The sequence below is a fragment of the Bos grunniens genome, chromosome 22, assembly GCF_055505025.1.
Source record: "Bos grunniens cultivar Pamir isolate PY7600 chromosome 22, Bosgru_T2T1.0, whole genome shotgun sequence".
Taxonomy (NCBI): Eukaryota; Metazoa; Chordata; class Mammalia; order Artiodactyla; family Bovidae; genus Bos; species Bos grunniens.
The window spans coordinates 34,983,187-34,999,990 of record NC_141186.1 but is presented as its reverse complement, the minus strand read 5'-3'; the positions used below and the strand labels follow the sequence as shown (position 1 = coordinate 34,999,990).

Below are 16,804 nucleotides of genomic sequence, written 5' to 3'. Positions count from 1 at the left end.
ATCACTAGATGCACTAAAAGCCAGTGGCAGCAGTCTCCTTAGGAGCAGACAATAATGGAGTGCAATGTCTCCAGAGGATTTTAAAATAAACCTAGACAGCATATTTAAAAGCAGAGACATTACTCTAACAACAAAGGTGTGTGTAGTCAAAGCTATGGCTTTTCCAGTAGTCATGTATGGATGTGAGAGTTGGACTATAAAGAAAGCTGAGCACCGAAGAATTGATGCTTTTGAACTGTGGTGCTGGAGAAGACTCCTGAGAGTCCCTTGGACTGCAAGGAGATCCAACCAGTCCATCCTAAAGGAGATCAGTCCTGAGTGTTCATTGGAAGGACTAATGTTGAAGCTGAAACTCGAATACTTTGGCCACCTGATGCGAAGAGCTGACTCATTTGAAAAGACCCTGATACTGGGAAAGATTGAAGGTGGGAGGAGAAGGGGACGACAGAGGATGAGACGGTTAGATGGCATCACCAACTCGATGGACATGAGTTTGAGCAAGCTCTGGGAGTTGGTGATGGACAGGGAGACCTGGCAAGCTGCAGTTCACAGGGTCGCAAAGAGTCGGACAGGATTGAGCAACTGAACTGAACTAACTGAACTGTAAGGAGATCAAACTAGTTAATCCTAGAGGAAACTAACCCTGAATATTCATTTGAAGGACTGATGCTGAAGCTGAAACTCCAATACTTTGGCCACCTGATGCAAAGAACTGACTCATTAGAAAAGACCCTGATGCTGGGAAAGACTGAAGGCAGGAGGAAAAGGGGACGACAGAGAATGAGATGGTCGCATGGTATCACTGACTCGATGGACATGAGTTTGAGCAAGTTCTGGAGTTGGTGATGGACAGGGAAGCCTGGAGTGCTGCAAGTCCATGGGGTCACAGAGTCAGACACGACTGAGCGACTTAACTGAACTGAAAAGTCAATCTGTCTTTAATTATTTAATTATGTGATAATTAAATAAAGTCAATGATAAAATACTCCTCTTGACTGAGAGAGATAACCCCCACTGTACTCTCCCCTTGGAATGCTATTGTATGGAGCGAAGATGTCATCCATTATACGTAAACATCTTTCCCCCCTCCCCCAATTGAGAGCTTCCTGATTATACTAGCCCTTAATGTCATCTAATCTTCTCACCAACTTATAAAGAAGATATTCTCACTTTTCTCATTGTGTGGATGAGGTATTAAGAAGTCTCATGCTTAGCTACCCTGTATAAAATTGATAAACATCAAGGTACTACTATATAGCACAGGCAACAATATTCAATATCTTGCAATAAACTAGAAGGGAAAGAATCTATGTGTATATATGTTAGCTGTACAACAGAAACGAACACAACATTGCAAATTAACTATATCTCAATTTAAAAAAAAGAATAGGCATTATGTGAATTAAGTGAAATAAAATTTCAATGCTCTTGAAAAAAAAGTCTCTTGCTTAAAGCCACACAGATAGTAAAAGGACAATCTGAATCCTAGGCCTGAGGCCAAAAATAGTGCTCTTACTTCAGATGATGTGTTACCTTTATGTTTGGCTCCTACATGAAGACAAGGCTGAAATTGAGGGAATGAATACATGAATATACCACGGGAAAACTGTGGTGGCTTCATAGAGTCATCAGATGCCAGAGAGCTTCATGTTCAAGCAGGACAGAAGCTCTTCCGTTTTTCCATTAGTTGAGGCTTGCCAGAATCTTAAGAATTTAGAACATGGAAGACTGACCTGGTTCCTGTTCCTGTCACCCTTCTTTTAGGGGGAGATGCTTACACCAGTGGACACAAAGTGTTGGTGGTGAGCTGGACCAGGAAACATTAATGTCTTTGCAAGATTCTTTTTCCTTAGACTAGGTTCTTTCAGTTTATAAGCCATGTGGAATGGAGGACCCAGGAATGAGACAGCTTCTGAAGGTTTGATGTAGGCAATGAGGTCATCATTAATGGGGTTCCTAAGAAGTCCTACTTCCTCAAATCTATTTGACATGTAAGAAGGCTTACGCTCTCTGCTCTTCCCATGGACAGTGTAATTTGGTGATTTTTTCATAATTTTCTAGGGGTGGGCTCTCAACTAGAGGCTGCAGACTGATGTTTCATGGCCCACATCTAGTTGGTAAATATATTTTGTTTGGCTTGGAGTGCTCCAAATTTTTTTAAGTTTGTTGACACATTAAAGAATAGTACAACTTTGCATGCAAACCTGCATTTCTGGCTTCTCCTGAAACATGAGGAAAGCTGGACAAACACCTACCCAGCAGCACTGACTAAGGCTAGTACTGCTGAGACTCCTTGAAAACAAGGCATTCCTATGTCTGTAATTTCCATAAGTCCACACCCTGTCATAGACTCAACTCACTTCACTGATTTGTCACCTGTCTTCTCCCTTTATGCACTTAAGCTTATGATCTTTGCTTTAGATTTGCACCATCCAATACAGTAGCCATTAACCACATGTGGCTCAATTTGCATTTAAATTAATTTAAAGTTAAACAAAATTTAAAATTTAGAACCTCACTGCTGTACAGCAGAAATTAACACAACACTGTAAACCAACTATTCTTTAATAAAAATAAAATTTAAAAAATGAAACAAAATTTAGCATCTCAGTTGCACCAGCCACACTTTAAGTGTCCCTAAGCCACAGGTAGTTGGTTAGTGGGTACCATACTGGGCAGCACAGGCTAGAATACTTCCATCTTCAAGTGTAATCTGTTGGACAGCATTGCTCTAGACATTAACTGTTTCAGAGTCATGGCTGGCATCACTTATCATTCACTCAATAGATTTTACATCCTGAAAATTCATTTATGGGAAGAACAGAGGATTAGGAGGAGGAGGAGGAAGTATAGGAACCATTTGAACAGTACTTAATTTCAGCGAAATATGACATAAATTGTCTCATTTCATGCTTTAAATAACCCTATGACATATGGGAGATTATTAACTCTTCCTTATTCTAAAGGTGAAGAAACAGAAGCTTAAAAGTTAATTAAACTGCCAAAAGTCACACCATAATGATATGGCAGAACTAGGATTTAAATCAAAGATGTGTTTGGTCCTAGAACTCATGTTTCTTATGATCCTTCAATACTTGCAGAGTCCACAGAGATGGATCCACATCCCCATTATCAGTGATTCTGCTGGGAAGCCAGGGGGAAGGGATGTAGAACCTTGGTCCACTGAATCAGTCTGAGGCTTGCACCAAATTAGTTCAATTAGGTATTCTTGGCCAATCCCAATGGCCATTCAAGTTAAAAACTGGAAAACATCCTTTTAAAGTTGACAATTATTTATCCATAGGAAATTTATCCAAGGAAATTTATTTTGGCATACAGATGAAAATGCCACTTTTCTTTTAAAAGAAGATTCATTATTAAATGTGTTGTTGCATTCTTATTCAGTAGTATTATTTTATTTTATATTATTTATAATTTTATTATTATTTTCACAAATTAGCACTTACTTAATAACATCATATGCTCAAAACAGAAAAAAAGAAGAAAACACTAATTTTCACCTACTATGTGGCAGTAAAAATTACTGATAACTTGGAGAAATGATGTTTAATTAATTTCATTATGGGTAAGAAGTTTGATATTATTTTTATATCTGTGGGCAAAATAATTATCATGGTCGTGGTGCATAAACATGCTTTTGTTGCCCTTTAGGTATGTGTTACAAATTCTTCTTGATGATTCTCTTTTTTTCCTGCTTTATTTATGACTTTTTTCTATTTGACAGTTCTTTTGTTCACTAGCACTGTTTCCCATTTGCATGCTTTTAAATTATGATTTTCCTTTAAAGAATGCAATGCATATAAAATTACATTGAGTTACCATTAGCTGAAGAAGAGTGAAAAATTTTTGTAATCAAGTAGAATGCTTTTTAAATGTAAAGGAAGTGAATTCATTTGGTTTGTGTCAAGTTTCTTCTATGTTCTGTATCTGAAAATTATTTTGTAGTTTTCTAAACTATAGATATTTATCAGAAATATTTTTATGACAGGATTTGCTTTGCCAGGACCCATAATTATCATCAGTTTTGCTTGCCAATAAAAAAGAATGCTTTCATCTGGATGAATTTATGCATAGGATGGGGGCGGGAAATTCTTTTTGAAGGAAATTTTTATCTATAGCCTAGAGGCTGAGGGAATAGCTGTTTAAAAAAAGTAGACAGAAGATGTGATTCATAAAATTTCTTAATTTCAGTTACAACCACGCATGATGCTAGATCTTTTATAAATGCAGTGGTCATACTTTCCACTTTATGATCAGTTCAGTTCAGTTGCTCAGTCATCCCCGACTCTTCACGACCCCATGAATCGCAGCACCCCAGGCCTCCCTGTCCATTACCAAATCCCGGAGTTCACTCAGACTCACGTCCATCGAGTCAGTGACGTCATCCAGCCATCTCATCCTCTGTCATCCCCTTCTCCTCCTGCCCCCAATCCCTCCCAACATCAGAGTCTTTTCCAATGAGTCAACTCTTCGCATGAGGTGGCTAAAGTACTGGACTTTCAGCTTTAGCATCATTCCTGCCAAAGAAATCCCAGGGCTGATCTCCTTCAGAATGGACTGGTTGGATCTCCTTGCAGTCCAAGGGACTCTCAAGAGTCTTCTCCAACACGACAGTTCAAAAGCATCAACTCTTCGGCACTCAGCCTTCTTCACAGTCCAACTCTCACATCCATACATGACCACTGGAAAAACGATAGCCTTGACTAGACAGACCTTTGTTGGCAAAGTAATGTCTCTGCTTTTCAATATTCTATCTAGGTTGGTCATAACTTTTCTTCCAAGTAGTAAGCGTCTTTTAATTTCATGGCTGCAATCACCATCTGCAGTGATTTTGGAGCCCCCAAAAATAAAGTCTGACACTGTTTTCACTGTTTCCCCATCTATTTCCCATGAAGTGATGGGACTGGATGCCATGATCTTCGTTTTTTGAATGTTGAGCTTTAAGCCAACTTTTTCACTATCCACTTTCACTTTCATCAAGAGGCTTTTTAGTTCCTCTTCACTTTCTGCCATAAGGGTTATGATATGGCCCTTTAAAATATCTCTCCTTTACTGTTCAGATTCATATTGCCAACCTTATCTATCAGTTTAGAAAGAGGGTTTTTGTTTTTGTTTTTAAAGGAGGAAGATAAATAAAATCAAACACTGTTATTAAAATTTGAGAGCAAAATGATTTCTCAATGCAAATATATTGCACTTAGTAGTAAACATCTAGGTGAAGAATTTATTTATTTATATTTTCAATTAGCATTTGCAGTGTGGTCTTCAGTGTGCTCTGTCCCAGAGTTTATCAAATTGAATGTACCTATGAATCGCCTGGGGTATTGTTATAGTACAGATTCTCATTCAGTAATCTTGGAGAGTGCATTTCTAACAAGCTCCCAGGTGAGGCCAACGCTGTCAAGCACAGGGATCACACACTGAGTACAAGCCTCTGGGCAACAGAAATAGAGATGCATAAAATACAGCCCCGCAATGGGCTCTTGAATAATGGAAGAGAGATGAATAACTGAAGACCTGCAAAAAGTAGGAGGTGGTTTCATTTTTGGTGATATTTGAACAGTTCTCATTTGGCTACATTTTTGGAGCGAACGACTACAAAACTACTATCTGCAGGCCTGTGAGAACCACTAGAGGAAAGCAAACATTGGAAGGAGAGTAGACACTTGACAAAAAAAAAAAAAGGGAACAGCACTTGGTGAGTCTACCATTTTGATGGCTTTTAGCCATAAGGAAGTCCCTACTCTGCCATTTGGGTCAATGCAAACTCAGAGAGAACAACTCAGTGAAGTGGCTTGAAAATATGAAGTAAAAGTTCAGGGTAAGTCCAGCAGCTGGAAAGTGAGGGGAGATATCACAGAAAGGAAAGGTACAGACAGTGTCCTCAGTTTTATGTATAAATCTCGTCCCAGTCTGTGGCTGACCATCCCCCGCCCCGGCTGCCATGCCCCATATGCACGGAAAGACTGCAAACAACCCAGCCAAGGCTAAAAAGCTGGAAAGATTTCAGCTGATGCTCATGGCAGGGGAGGAAAAGTCTGCAGTTTGGGTTCAGTTAACTTACAAAAATCATCAGTATTTTTCAAAGGAACATAACAGAATCCAGAGCTTCTTTGATATAATCATACTCAATATCTAGGATTTCATCCAAATTTTCTTATAACATGAAGACAAAGGGAATGCAACCTACATTCAAGAGTATCAATGAAGACCAGACATGAGATGAACCAGGTACTGAAATATCAGACAAGGATTTTAAAGCATCTCTTATAACTATATTCAAAAAGACACAAAGGAAAACATGATTTTTGTGATTTAAAAACACGTAGGAAATAATAGCAGCAACCTTATGACCAACCTAGACAGCATATTAAAAAGCAGAGACATTACTTTGTCCACAAAGGTCCGTCTAGTCAAGGCTATGGTTTTTCCAGTAGTCATGTATGGATGTGAGAGTTGGACTATAAAGAAAGCTGAGCACTGAAGAATTGATGTTTTTGAACCATAGTATTGGAGAAGACTCTTGAGAGTCCCTTGGACTGCAAGGAGATCCAACTAGTCCATCCTAAAGGAGATCACTCCTGGGTGTTCATTGCAAGGACTGATGTTGGAAGCTGAAACTCGAATACTTTGGCCACCTGATGCGAAGAGCTGACTCACTGGAAAAGACCCTGATGCTGGGAAAGATTGAGGGCAGGAGGAGAAGGGGACGACAGAGGATGAGATGGTTGGATGGCATCACCGACTCAATGGACATAGATTTGGGTAGACTCCGGCAGTTGGTGATGGACACCAAGGCCCAGAGTGCTGCGGTTCATGGGGTCGCAAAGAGTCAGACACAACTGAGCGACTGAACTGAACTGGAAAACAAAAATGACACTATGGAAACTCTAAAACTGAAAAATACAGTATCTAAAATAAAATTCTCTAACTGGCTTTAACTACAGATTGGAAATGACAGAGAAGTTAACCCATGGGAGGACAGATCATCAGAAAGCATTCAATCTGAGAATTAAAAATATTGGCAGACTCTCAGGGATTACGAAGGACAACAGCCAAAGAAGTAAAAAATGTATAATTGGGGTCCCGGAAAGAGAGAAGTGGTTTTCCCTAGTCTTTTCCTGCTTTGCCTTTATCTCAGCCTTCTTTCATCAATCAAGTTGCAGTGAGGCTATTCTAGGCTCATGAATGCAAGGATAGGATTTATTCCCTGGAAGGCAGAGAAAAAGGGAATTCTTCCCAGGTTTGGAGATTTAGAAGCCTGGGTCTTGAAGGGAAGGCCAACAATTCAAGACCTAGTCTACAGATTTGGACACTACATGATCATTTAAGAGCATAACTTTAAAGCTTTAATCTATAAAATAATTTTTGAGCTGAGGAGGACAACTTTGTAGGGGAAATAATGGAATCTTAAAAATAATGAGCCTTAGCAGTTTTTGTTGTTTTTTTTCTTAACCATCTCTATGCTGTCACCTTAAATTTGAGCTATTATAATAATATGCTAGATTATTGTAGTAGCTTCCCAATAAGTATATCTGCTTTTACTCTTGCCCCACCCCACCTCCCCCAACCTGATTTCAGCAGAGCAGACAAAGTGATTTGTGTTCTGCTGCTGCTAAGCTGCTAAGTTGCTTCAGTCGTGTCCGACTCTGTGCGACCCCATAGACAGAAGCCCACCAGGCTCCCCCGTCCCTGGGATTCTCAAGGCAAGAACACTGGAGTGGGTTGCCATTTCCTTCTTCAATGCATGAAAGTGAAGAGTGAAAATGAAGTTGCTCAGTCATGTCCGACTCTTAGCGACCCCATAGATCTCTGTTCTAGCCTTGGCCAAATCAGACCAAGTTCTCTTTTCAAAAGTCTGTCAAGGCTCCTGCTGGTACTCAGAGTCGAAAACCAAAAAGATCTTAACAAGGATTATAAGACTCTATACACATAACCCTGCTCTCTTTCTGATTACATTTCTTTGCATTTACACCAGCTTCCCTCATGGTGCTTGAACATGTCAGGCATACTGCTGTCTCCTGGTACATTCATCTCCCAGACAGATATCTACATGGCTCATTTACTGACCTCCTTCAGGTTTTATTTCAAATACTTACCCTGAATAAAGCCTGTCCTAAGACTCTCCACCTCCAGCTTTTCCCTCCTATTGTCTTCTATCTGTTCTTTTTTGGTTGTACTTTTCATATATACTTTAGTACTACATGCTTTTAGTAAATAGATAATGTATATATTCATTTTTTATATGGTTTATTGTCTGCTACCTCTTTTAGAATGATGCAAGGATCTTTGTTTATTCACTGGTCTACCAAAGTGCCCAGCACAGTGCCTGCCATTTAGTGGAAGCTCAGTAAATAATGTATACATCCTGAACCTCTTCTCTTACTAGTCCAGAGGTGAGTCCTGGGGAAGAAACACAGGACTATTAGATAAAACTTCTAGATGAGACAAGGGGTAAATTGTATAACAGTGCTGATGTCTGTTATCTAAGCACAACAGTAGGCATCCCAGAGGCTTTTATATACATCCCATATAAAGATGACAACTGCAGACTGTTAGCTACTTCAATTCTTTGTACCAAGAATGGGCAAATTTTTTCTGTGAAGGGTCAGATACCAAATAGTTTAGAATCTGGATGCCATACTTTGTCTCTGTTATATATTCTTTGTTTCTTTTTTTTAAAAAACAACCCTTTTTGTATTCATTAAAAAAAAACCCAACGTTGTAAGCTTGCAGGGCATACAAAAACACACAGCCTAGAAACCGTAGTTTGCTGATACCAAGGAAAGGGAAGGATTCTCTGATCACTGGTATAAGTGGAGTCAAAGCTTAAAGCAGAAGGTGTTTGAAAAAACTAAAGAAATTAAAATTTTTTACACCATGAATTTATGATTGGGGTTCAAATTACATACAGTAGCTGCAGGCTAAGCATGATATTATCCTTTTGTTCAAGAGGTCATGAAGAAGTGTGGTCAGCTCCTCCTCAATGTACAAGCTGGCCCAAAGGAGAAACTATGTTTTGCCTGAGTGTTCCTCCAAGGCCCCACCAGTCCACAGTAAAATTTCGCAGCATTAAGGGCATTCCAGTTATTAAATTCTGTGTAACAAATCATTACAAAACATAATGTCTCAAAACAGCAACCATTTCATGATATTTCAGAATTTTATGGGTCAGAAACTCGGGTACAATTTAACAGGATGGTTTTTCTGCCCTCAATGATGTTGAATGAGGTCACTTGGTGGTACTGATTAACAGATGGGCTGGTTTGAAGGTCTGAGATGGCTTCACTTTGTGTGTCTGGATCCTTGGCTGGAAGGCTCGGCTTAGCTGGAACTACCACAAGAAGTGCCTGCTGATGGCTTCTCCTATGATCAAAAGGAGTCATACTTTTTCATGGCGACTGAATGCTCCAAGAGTGAGTGTTCCAACCAGAGAGGATATAGAGACGCACAATCTGTCCAAGCCTGGGCCCTCTCACTGCACAAACTTTCACCAAATTCTATTGGAGTAGTCACAGACTACACCCAGGTTCAAGGGAGAGGAGAATCCTCCCTCTAGATAAGAATTATCAAATATAGCTGTCTATCTTCAATCTATTATAAAGTGAAATCAGCAATATTTTACCAAGCATAAGATCACGGTGGAGGATGATTTTGTGGAATGACATTTTCCTTCTCTGGTGCTATCAAGGCATGGGAAGAATGTCACCCTTATAAGAAATACATTTTTCAAAAATTTCTTTATAAACAAGTAAGCCAATTTGTTATTCTACACTCTAGTTAACAATTGCCAGTAGGGTAAAAGCAAGTAGAATTGATTCAGATTCTGATAGAAATGGGAAGGAAAAGGTAAAGAAAAAATAATTTGGGAATAAGGTTATACAGGAAAAGAGGGCAGAACAAAACAGTTTATTTCACAGAAAAACTGACATATCTCCAGAAAGAGAGAGAGGGCAGCAAATGCACACTGGTGGACAAACAGTGAGTAGAAAGCAGTAAAGACACAAAGATCATTTCAACGTCAGTTAGAGATATCAGGAAAGAGAAATCAGCTGGGAAAGGACGATGCTTTGTGCTTGAAGCCAAAGACTAAAAATAAGATTAAACTTCACTTCTAAAGATCTCAACAGAATTTAGACTTCTTTCTAAAGAACTAAGATTAGGAGGAAAAAAGACTGTAAAACATACCACTAAAAGTTGAATAATACTGCTTTCAGTATGAATTAGTAGGGGAAATGTTCAATTTTATAATAGTAGTTATTACTATTATTTATCTACACTTGAGGAGGAACAATTGAGAAGCACCTAGCTTTCCAATCCAATTCTGAAGTACAAAAACAAAAGGACCAAGTGCAAACAAACAACCCTTACCCAAGTCTCCTATGCTAAAGTCTGTCCTCACAGAATTTCACTCACTCTGAAAAAATGAGAAAAACCTATCTTCTGTCTGCCCTGTAGTAAGAAAGCAGTTACCCCTGCATTTCCTGGGAGATGGAAGTGGTTTATTCTCTGGTGTTCTCAAACATGTATTTGGGCTGTGAAGACAGAGGAGGTTGTGTCTAAAGGACTTTCCTTCTGGAATGGTGGCAAACGGAAACAGTGTGCCCAACACAATTTATCCAGAAACATCAGGGCAGACGCTGAAATAGCCCCAGAGAGGACAAGTCAGAAACAGACAGGCAGTGAGAAAGAAAATACATCCTTGTTTTCAAAAGAATTCTGAAAAGATGGCCCGAGTTCAGAGAATGTATTTATTTCACAAACAACAAAGCATCATCTGAAACAATCAATGCACTTCCTCATGTGCCCTTTCTCACCCCAATTTTCTCTCTTCCCCAATCCAGTCCCCTGCTATTTTCCCTCAGATCGAAGTTCAGGCCTCAGCATTTAAAAAACCTATAGCAAGCATGGTTCTCACATCAAATGTGGAGAGTTTGTGTCCCTTTTTTCCCAAAGGAGGGTGGAAAGTATCACTGTTCACTGCAGTCCAAGCTCAGAGCATAAAATCTGACATGTCCAAGACCAGAGAAGAAAAAAGGGCAGTGAACACATTGGGAATGGAGTGGGAGACTGGATGTCATAGCAACAGCACTGTGCCCTGGAAACAAAATCAGAGTTTGGAGCAACCTGAGGCCCCCAAGGAAACCTACTCGAGAAGGAAATGGCAACCCACTCTAGTATTTTTGCCTGCAGAATCCCATGGACAGAGGATCCTGGCAGGTCGCAAGTGTCGGACACGACTTAGCGATTACACCACCACCACCAAGGAAATCTACACATAAGTTCTTTACCAAGTAGCCCTAAAGGGTCATATAACTACTCCTTAAATTCCAGAAAAAATATTTCCCATCTGTAATTCACATTGGTCTCCACTGTTCCACTTGGAGACTCGAATGGGATAAAACCCAGATGGAAATTCATCTTATTTAGTGGTAGCAAAAACAGTGTTCATATGACTGATTTTTCAGGTATACCCCTCACTATGACAATGAAGTCTTCTTTGAAAGACTCTCTTGGTTATAAATAGGACAGATAAATAAATCAGGCAATTACAAGGCATGGCCCTGTAAATATAGCTTATGTACTTATTGACAGAACCTTCATAAAAAATAAGTTTTTTTAGGCACAAAGTGATTTGATGACTCCTTTAAAAAATATCCTCTTAGGATTTGCAGAGTGCATGTACTTGCATTTACATAAATTTATCATTTATAATAATTATGCAAGGTATGGAGAAGCTTTAGACAAATAATTTAAAAATGATATATATGGGCTTTCAATGAATTATAGGGTACAAGAGTTGAGAAGAAGAGATCTCAGAGATGATGTAGCTCAATCTAATTTTACTTAAGACCAGAGATGGTTAATGATTTTCCTAATGTCACACACTTAGTTAAGGACTAGAGCAAAGACTTGAATCTTTGTCTTCAAATCCACTGCTTTCAGACTACATTAATATTATAGCCAAAAAAATCCCATGATGTTGATTGCTTATGTTTTATTAACAAAGGTAAGTAACAGCAAGATTCCACAAAAGAACAATTTCAAAATCTCAGTGGTTCAGCCAATGTATTTCATGTGAAGTCAAGTAGGTAAATGGGGACTCCCACTTTTCAATGATCCAGAGGCCCAGACTCTCTTCCACTTGAACCACCACCATATTAAAAAGTGGCTTATCACACCAATTCTTAAGTGCTTCATCTTGGAAGTTTTATACATTATTTCCACTTACATTGGCAAAAATTAGTTACATGGCCCTGTCTAAACCAAAGGGGTCTGGGAAGCACAGTATCCCCATGTACCCAAAAAAAGATGAGAAATGGACATGAACAAGCACCTATAACCTCTTCTACACATGTATATCTGTTTTTAGCAAGCAACAAGAGGTATTACAATAACAAGTATGGAGGCATTCTAGGAGATTAGGAAGTAAGAATAAGACAAATACTTTTTCCATTGCTGCTGCTGCTGCTGCTAAGTCGCTTCAGTTGTGTCCAACTCTGTGCGACCCCACAGATGGCAGCCTACCAGCCTCCCCCATCCCTGGGATTCTCTAGGCAAGGATACTGGAGTGGGTTGCCATTTCCTTCTCCAATGCATGAAGGTGAAAAGTGAAAGTGAAGTAGCTCAGTCGTGTCCGACTCTTAGTGACCCCATGGATTGCAGCCTACCAGGCTCCTTTGTCCATGGGATTTTCCAGCCAAGAGTACTGGTGTGGGGTGCCATTGCCTCCTCCAACTTTTTACACTAAATCTTACTAAAAATGTAAAGCCCTGGCAAGAAATACTGATGGCTTATGAATTTCTCTTTTTGCACAGTCATTCTAAAACGTCAAGTCCAATCTCACAAACATTATGATCCAAAATATTGGCCACCTGCTTTGTCTATAAAATTCTACAGATCACAACTCTAAATTGGATCTCTTTTTCCAGGGCGTTATATAGCTTTCAGTTGGCCCCCTGGCAAGGAAAACAGTGCCTCCAATAAAAGAATACAAATATTTGTGAAGTTCATGGATGGCTGCTCCAAACAACCTGGCTAGAGCCAGGCCCTGGAGAGCATGTGCTCTTCTGGCACGTGGCATGTCCTCCTTTCATGGATCAGTGAGCTCCTGGAGACTTTCCAACTCTAGAAAACTGTGAAAACTTTAGCCATGGGCTGTTAAAGCTAGTCATCTGCTTCTCGTTTTCCTATCTGTTTCTAAGACACAATCTTTATTGTCTTCTTCACCCATTTTGTTGAAGGGAACACTGTACTTATGGTTGCTACTACTACTACTAAGTCGCTTCAGTCGTGTCTGACTCTGTGCGACCCCACAGATGGCAGCCCACCAGGCTCCACTGTCCCTGGGATTCTCTAGGCAAGAACACTGGAGTGGGTTGCCATTTCCTTCTCCAATGCATGAAAGTGAAAAGTGAAAGTGAAGTCGCTCAGTCGTGTCCGACTCTTCGTGACCGCATGGACTACAGCCTACCAGGCTCCTCCGTCCATGGGATTTTCCAGGCAAGAGTACTGGAGTGGGTTGCCATTGCCTTCTCACAGTTATGGTTAAGCTAATACTAAAACACTAGAATAACAGGAATTTAAACTTTTTGATAAAAATGCTTTTTGAGTAATGATATTGAAAACTTTCATACACACACCATAAATGTGGGTTAGATCCCTGGTTTGGGAATATCCCCTGGAGAAGGAAATGGCAAGCATGGTATTCCTGCCTGGAGAACCCCATGGACAGAGGGACCTGGCAGGCTACAATCCATGGGGCCAAAGAGTCGGACATGACTGAGCAACTAAACCACCCCCTTGGGCTTCCTAGGTGGCACTAGTAGTAAAGAACCCATTTGCAGAACAGTTTCTCAATCCTTAGTGTGCAAACATTCAGAGATGTTTGTTAAATGCAGATTCTGATCTGGGATGGGTCCTGCAATGGTCCTGTCTTTCCAAGAAACTCAGCCGATGCCAGTGCTACAGATCCCTCCAGTGGTGCAGTCTAGCTACGTGACTCACATGAGCCCCCTGGGATTCTCCTTTTACCAGATTCGGTGTATTCATTCCTCAGTTGTTACCCTTTTCCCTATTAAAGCCTGGGAAGAACTGCTCTTGGGCTATTGTTTATGCCTACTCCCATTCTCTGCGATCATATCCAATGACTCACAGTTATTAAAGAACAAATGCCTATTTCAGTTGCCAAAAGGTGGAATACACTCTTGGGTGCAATTTCTGCTTCAAAGCTTTTCAGCAAAGTAGAATCAGGCTAAGGCTAGACTTCACCCGAAGCCACATCCTGACTTGTGTCTCTACCTTGCTTGCAAGCTACCTTGCCTTGGGTCTCTTGCTTAGAGGTTTCTTCAGAGCACTGCCTTCCAAACCTGACTGTAGGCTCTGCTTTCAGGAAACCTACTGAAGACATCTACGGCCCATAATTTGTAAAAAAAAAAAAAAAAGGCTAGAGTGTCTAGAACATTGAGGCAGGATATAGTGGACTTGGGATAAAGCAGATTAGATTTAAAAATTTAACCAATACTTTTTTTAGCTCTTACCCTAGGGTAGTAGTTGTTCAATGTTCTTTAAAAAGATGAACCTTCATGATGACTCCCTGAAGTATAAACTGTAATTAGCTCCATATGATAAATGAAGAAATCAAAAGATCAAGAAGCATCCCAAGTCATTCACTTGCAAAGTGGAAGAGCTAGTAATGGCACCGGGACAGCTGGTTCCACAGTCTGTGTTGCTAATTGCTAAATGCCAACTTCCCCCTTCTGTGACTGTGGCCTACACTTTTTTGACCCTCTGATGCCTAATCTGTGAAGCAAGGGTTATGGTATCTACCTTTGGCAATTATTCAAGGATCAAAGGAGGTAATTATATTAAGTGTCCAGTACAGAGCTATGCACATTTTATGTGTGATGTGGACCTCATTTAACTCAACTCTTTAGTAATCACCCAGGATATCATTTTTCCAACCAAGACTCTCATCAGATTTTAAAAGTATCAACCAGTCTGTCGTGATGTTAATGTTCTTTTGGTGAACAGCTTCAGGTTTCAGTGCTGTTCCTGTTTGTCAGTTTGTACTTTTTGACCATGTTATTGAAAGCTTTACTAGATGAGGCTCACTGTACTTACTGGAGAAAATAAAGTCCAAGTCAAGCTCAGGCATGCTGAGATTTCATTTCTCCAAAGGCTAATGGAAAATCCTTCTTTTTTAGATTGGGGGAGATGATTCCTGAGGTGCAATACACAGACACTAGAAATATACCAATGTTTCCAGATGGACCAAATCCTGATTTACAATGACATGTGGAATATCACTTATGTGTAGAATCTAAACTAGAACGCAAATGAGTTAATCTACAAAACAGAAACAGACTCACAGACACAGAGAACAGAACTGTGGTTGCCAAGCGGGAGAAGGGATAGAAGAGATGGAGAGGGCGGCTGAGGTTAGCAGATGTAAGCTATTATATATAGAATGGGCAAACAACAACATGGAGAAAATAGATAACTATATTCAATACCCTAGGATAAATCAAAATGGAAAAGAAAACAAAAAATGCACATATATATAACTGAATCACTTTGCTGTACAGCAGAAATTAACACAACATTGTAAATCAACTATAGTTTCCAGGGCCTTGTCAGTGAAAGTGCTACATTATAACCACTGGACCATTAGGAAAGTCCTTTATTTTATTTTGTATAGCAGAAATGAATATTCTCAAATAATATGAGCACAATCATGTTAGATGAAGGACACCTAACATGGAAATACCAGCAAATAAAAAAGATATTGGCTAAAAAAGATGTTGGAAGATCTGAAAATGAGATGGTGTGACAAATGAGGGATTAGTCAAAGTGGAAGCATCTACCATCCTTTAGGACTGAGGGAAAAGCTGAGAAGCTGTTTGTTACCAGTTTTTAGGACCCAACCTAGCTGGAGGCAGGATCACAGAGGAGATACTTTAAAAGGCAGCAGACAGACAGACACAAAAACACAGACCCTGGCATCTTCCTTTCTCCTGCTTTCTCTCTTGTCAGTGTCTACCATGAGCTAATGTAGCCAGGGGCCAACTGGCAAGGGAGCCTGGTGAATTCAGAGTGCAGAAGCAAGCCCTGAACCACAAAGCAGAGGAAGTATGGTGAATGGGCATCTGTAGAGCCCCCTACTAAGCTTATTGGTAGTGACAAGGTAAGGACTTACTGAACAGGGGAATCCAAGCAAACAGTGGTTTTTCTAGCTTCCAAACTGTGTGTGCATGCTAAGTTACTTCAGTTGTGTCTCTTTGCAACCCTATTGCCTATAGCCTGCCAGGCTCCTCTTTCCAAGGGATTCTCCAGGTAAGAATACTGGAATGGGTTGCCATTTCCTCCTCCAGGGGATATTTCGGACCCAGGGACAGAACCCAGGTCTCCTGCATTGACAGGCAGGTTCTACCTGGAAAGCGCCACCTGGAAAGACCAACCTAACTGGTGAGTATCACTAAATTAAAAAAAATCCATGAATAGAGCTATTGATCTATGATGGTAACAGAGTAATAACTGTAAAGCCAATTGAGTTCTGCTACATGTCAGACTAGACTCAATGATGTCTACGATTTTTATCATCCTGTGATTTACTCCAATATTTCCTAAGTTGAAAAAATAAATTTGCCCTTGAAAGATTAAATGAGGTTCTTAAAAGGCGATTCCTATGTTCATCCATGGCAGGTGGAAAATATTAAAACTGAGTAGCAATTACTATTTTGTGAAGAAATCAAAGAAACTTAATACTAGTAGAAAGAAAAAG

The 16,804-nt window shown here is 39.9% G+C and overlaps 1 protein-coding gene across 9 annotated transcripts in view; it reads right to left on the bottom strand.

Annotated features, from left to right (window-relative positions):
- Positions 1 to 16,804, bottom strand: part of LOC147348281 (uncharacterized) — a 434,645-nt gene that overhangs the window by 312,476 nt on the left and 105,365 nt on the right. The gene's annotated exons all lie outside the window — the stretch shown is intronic.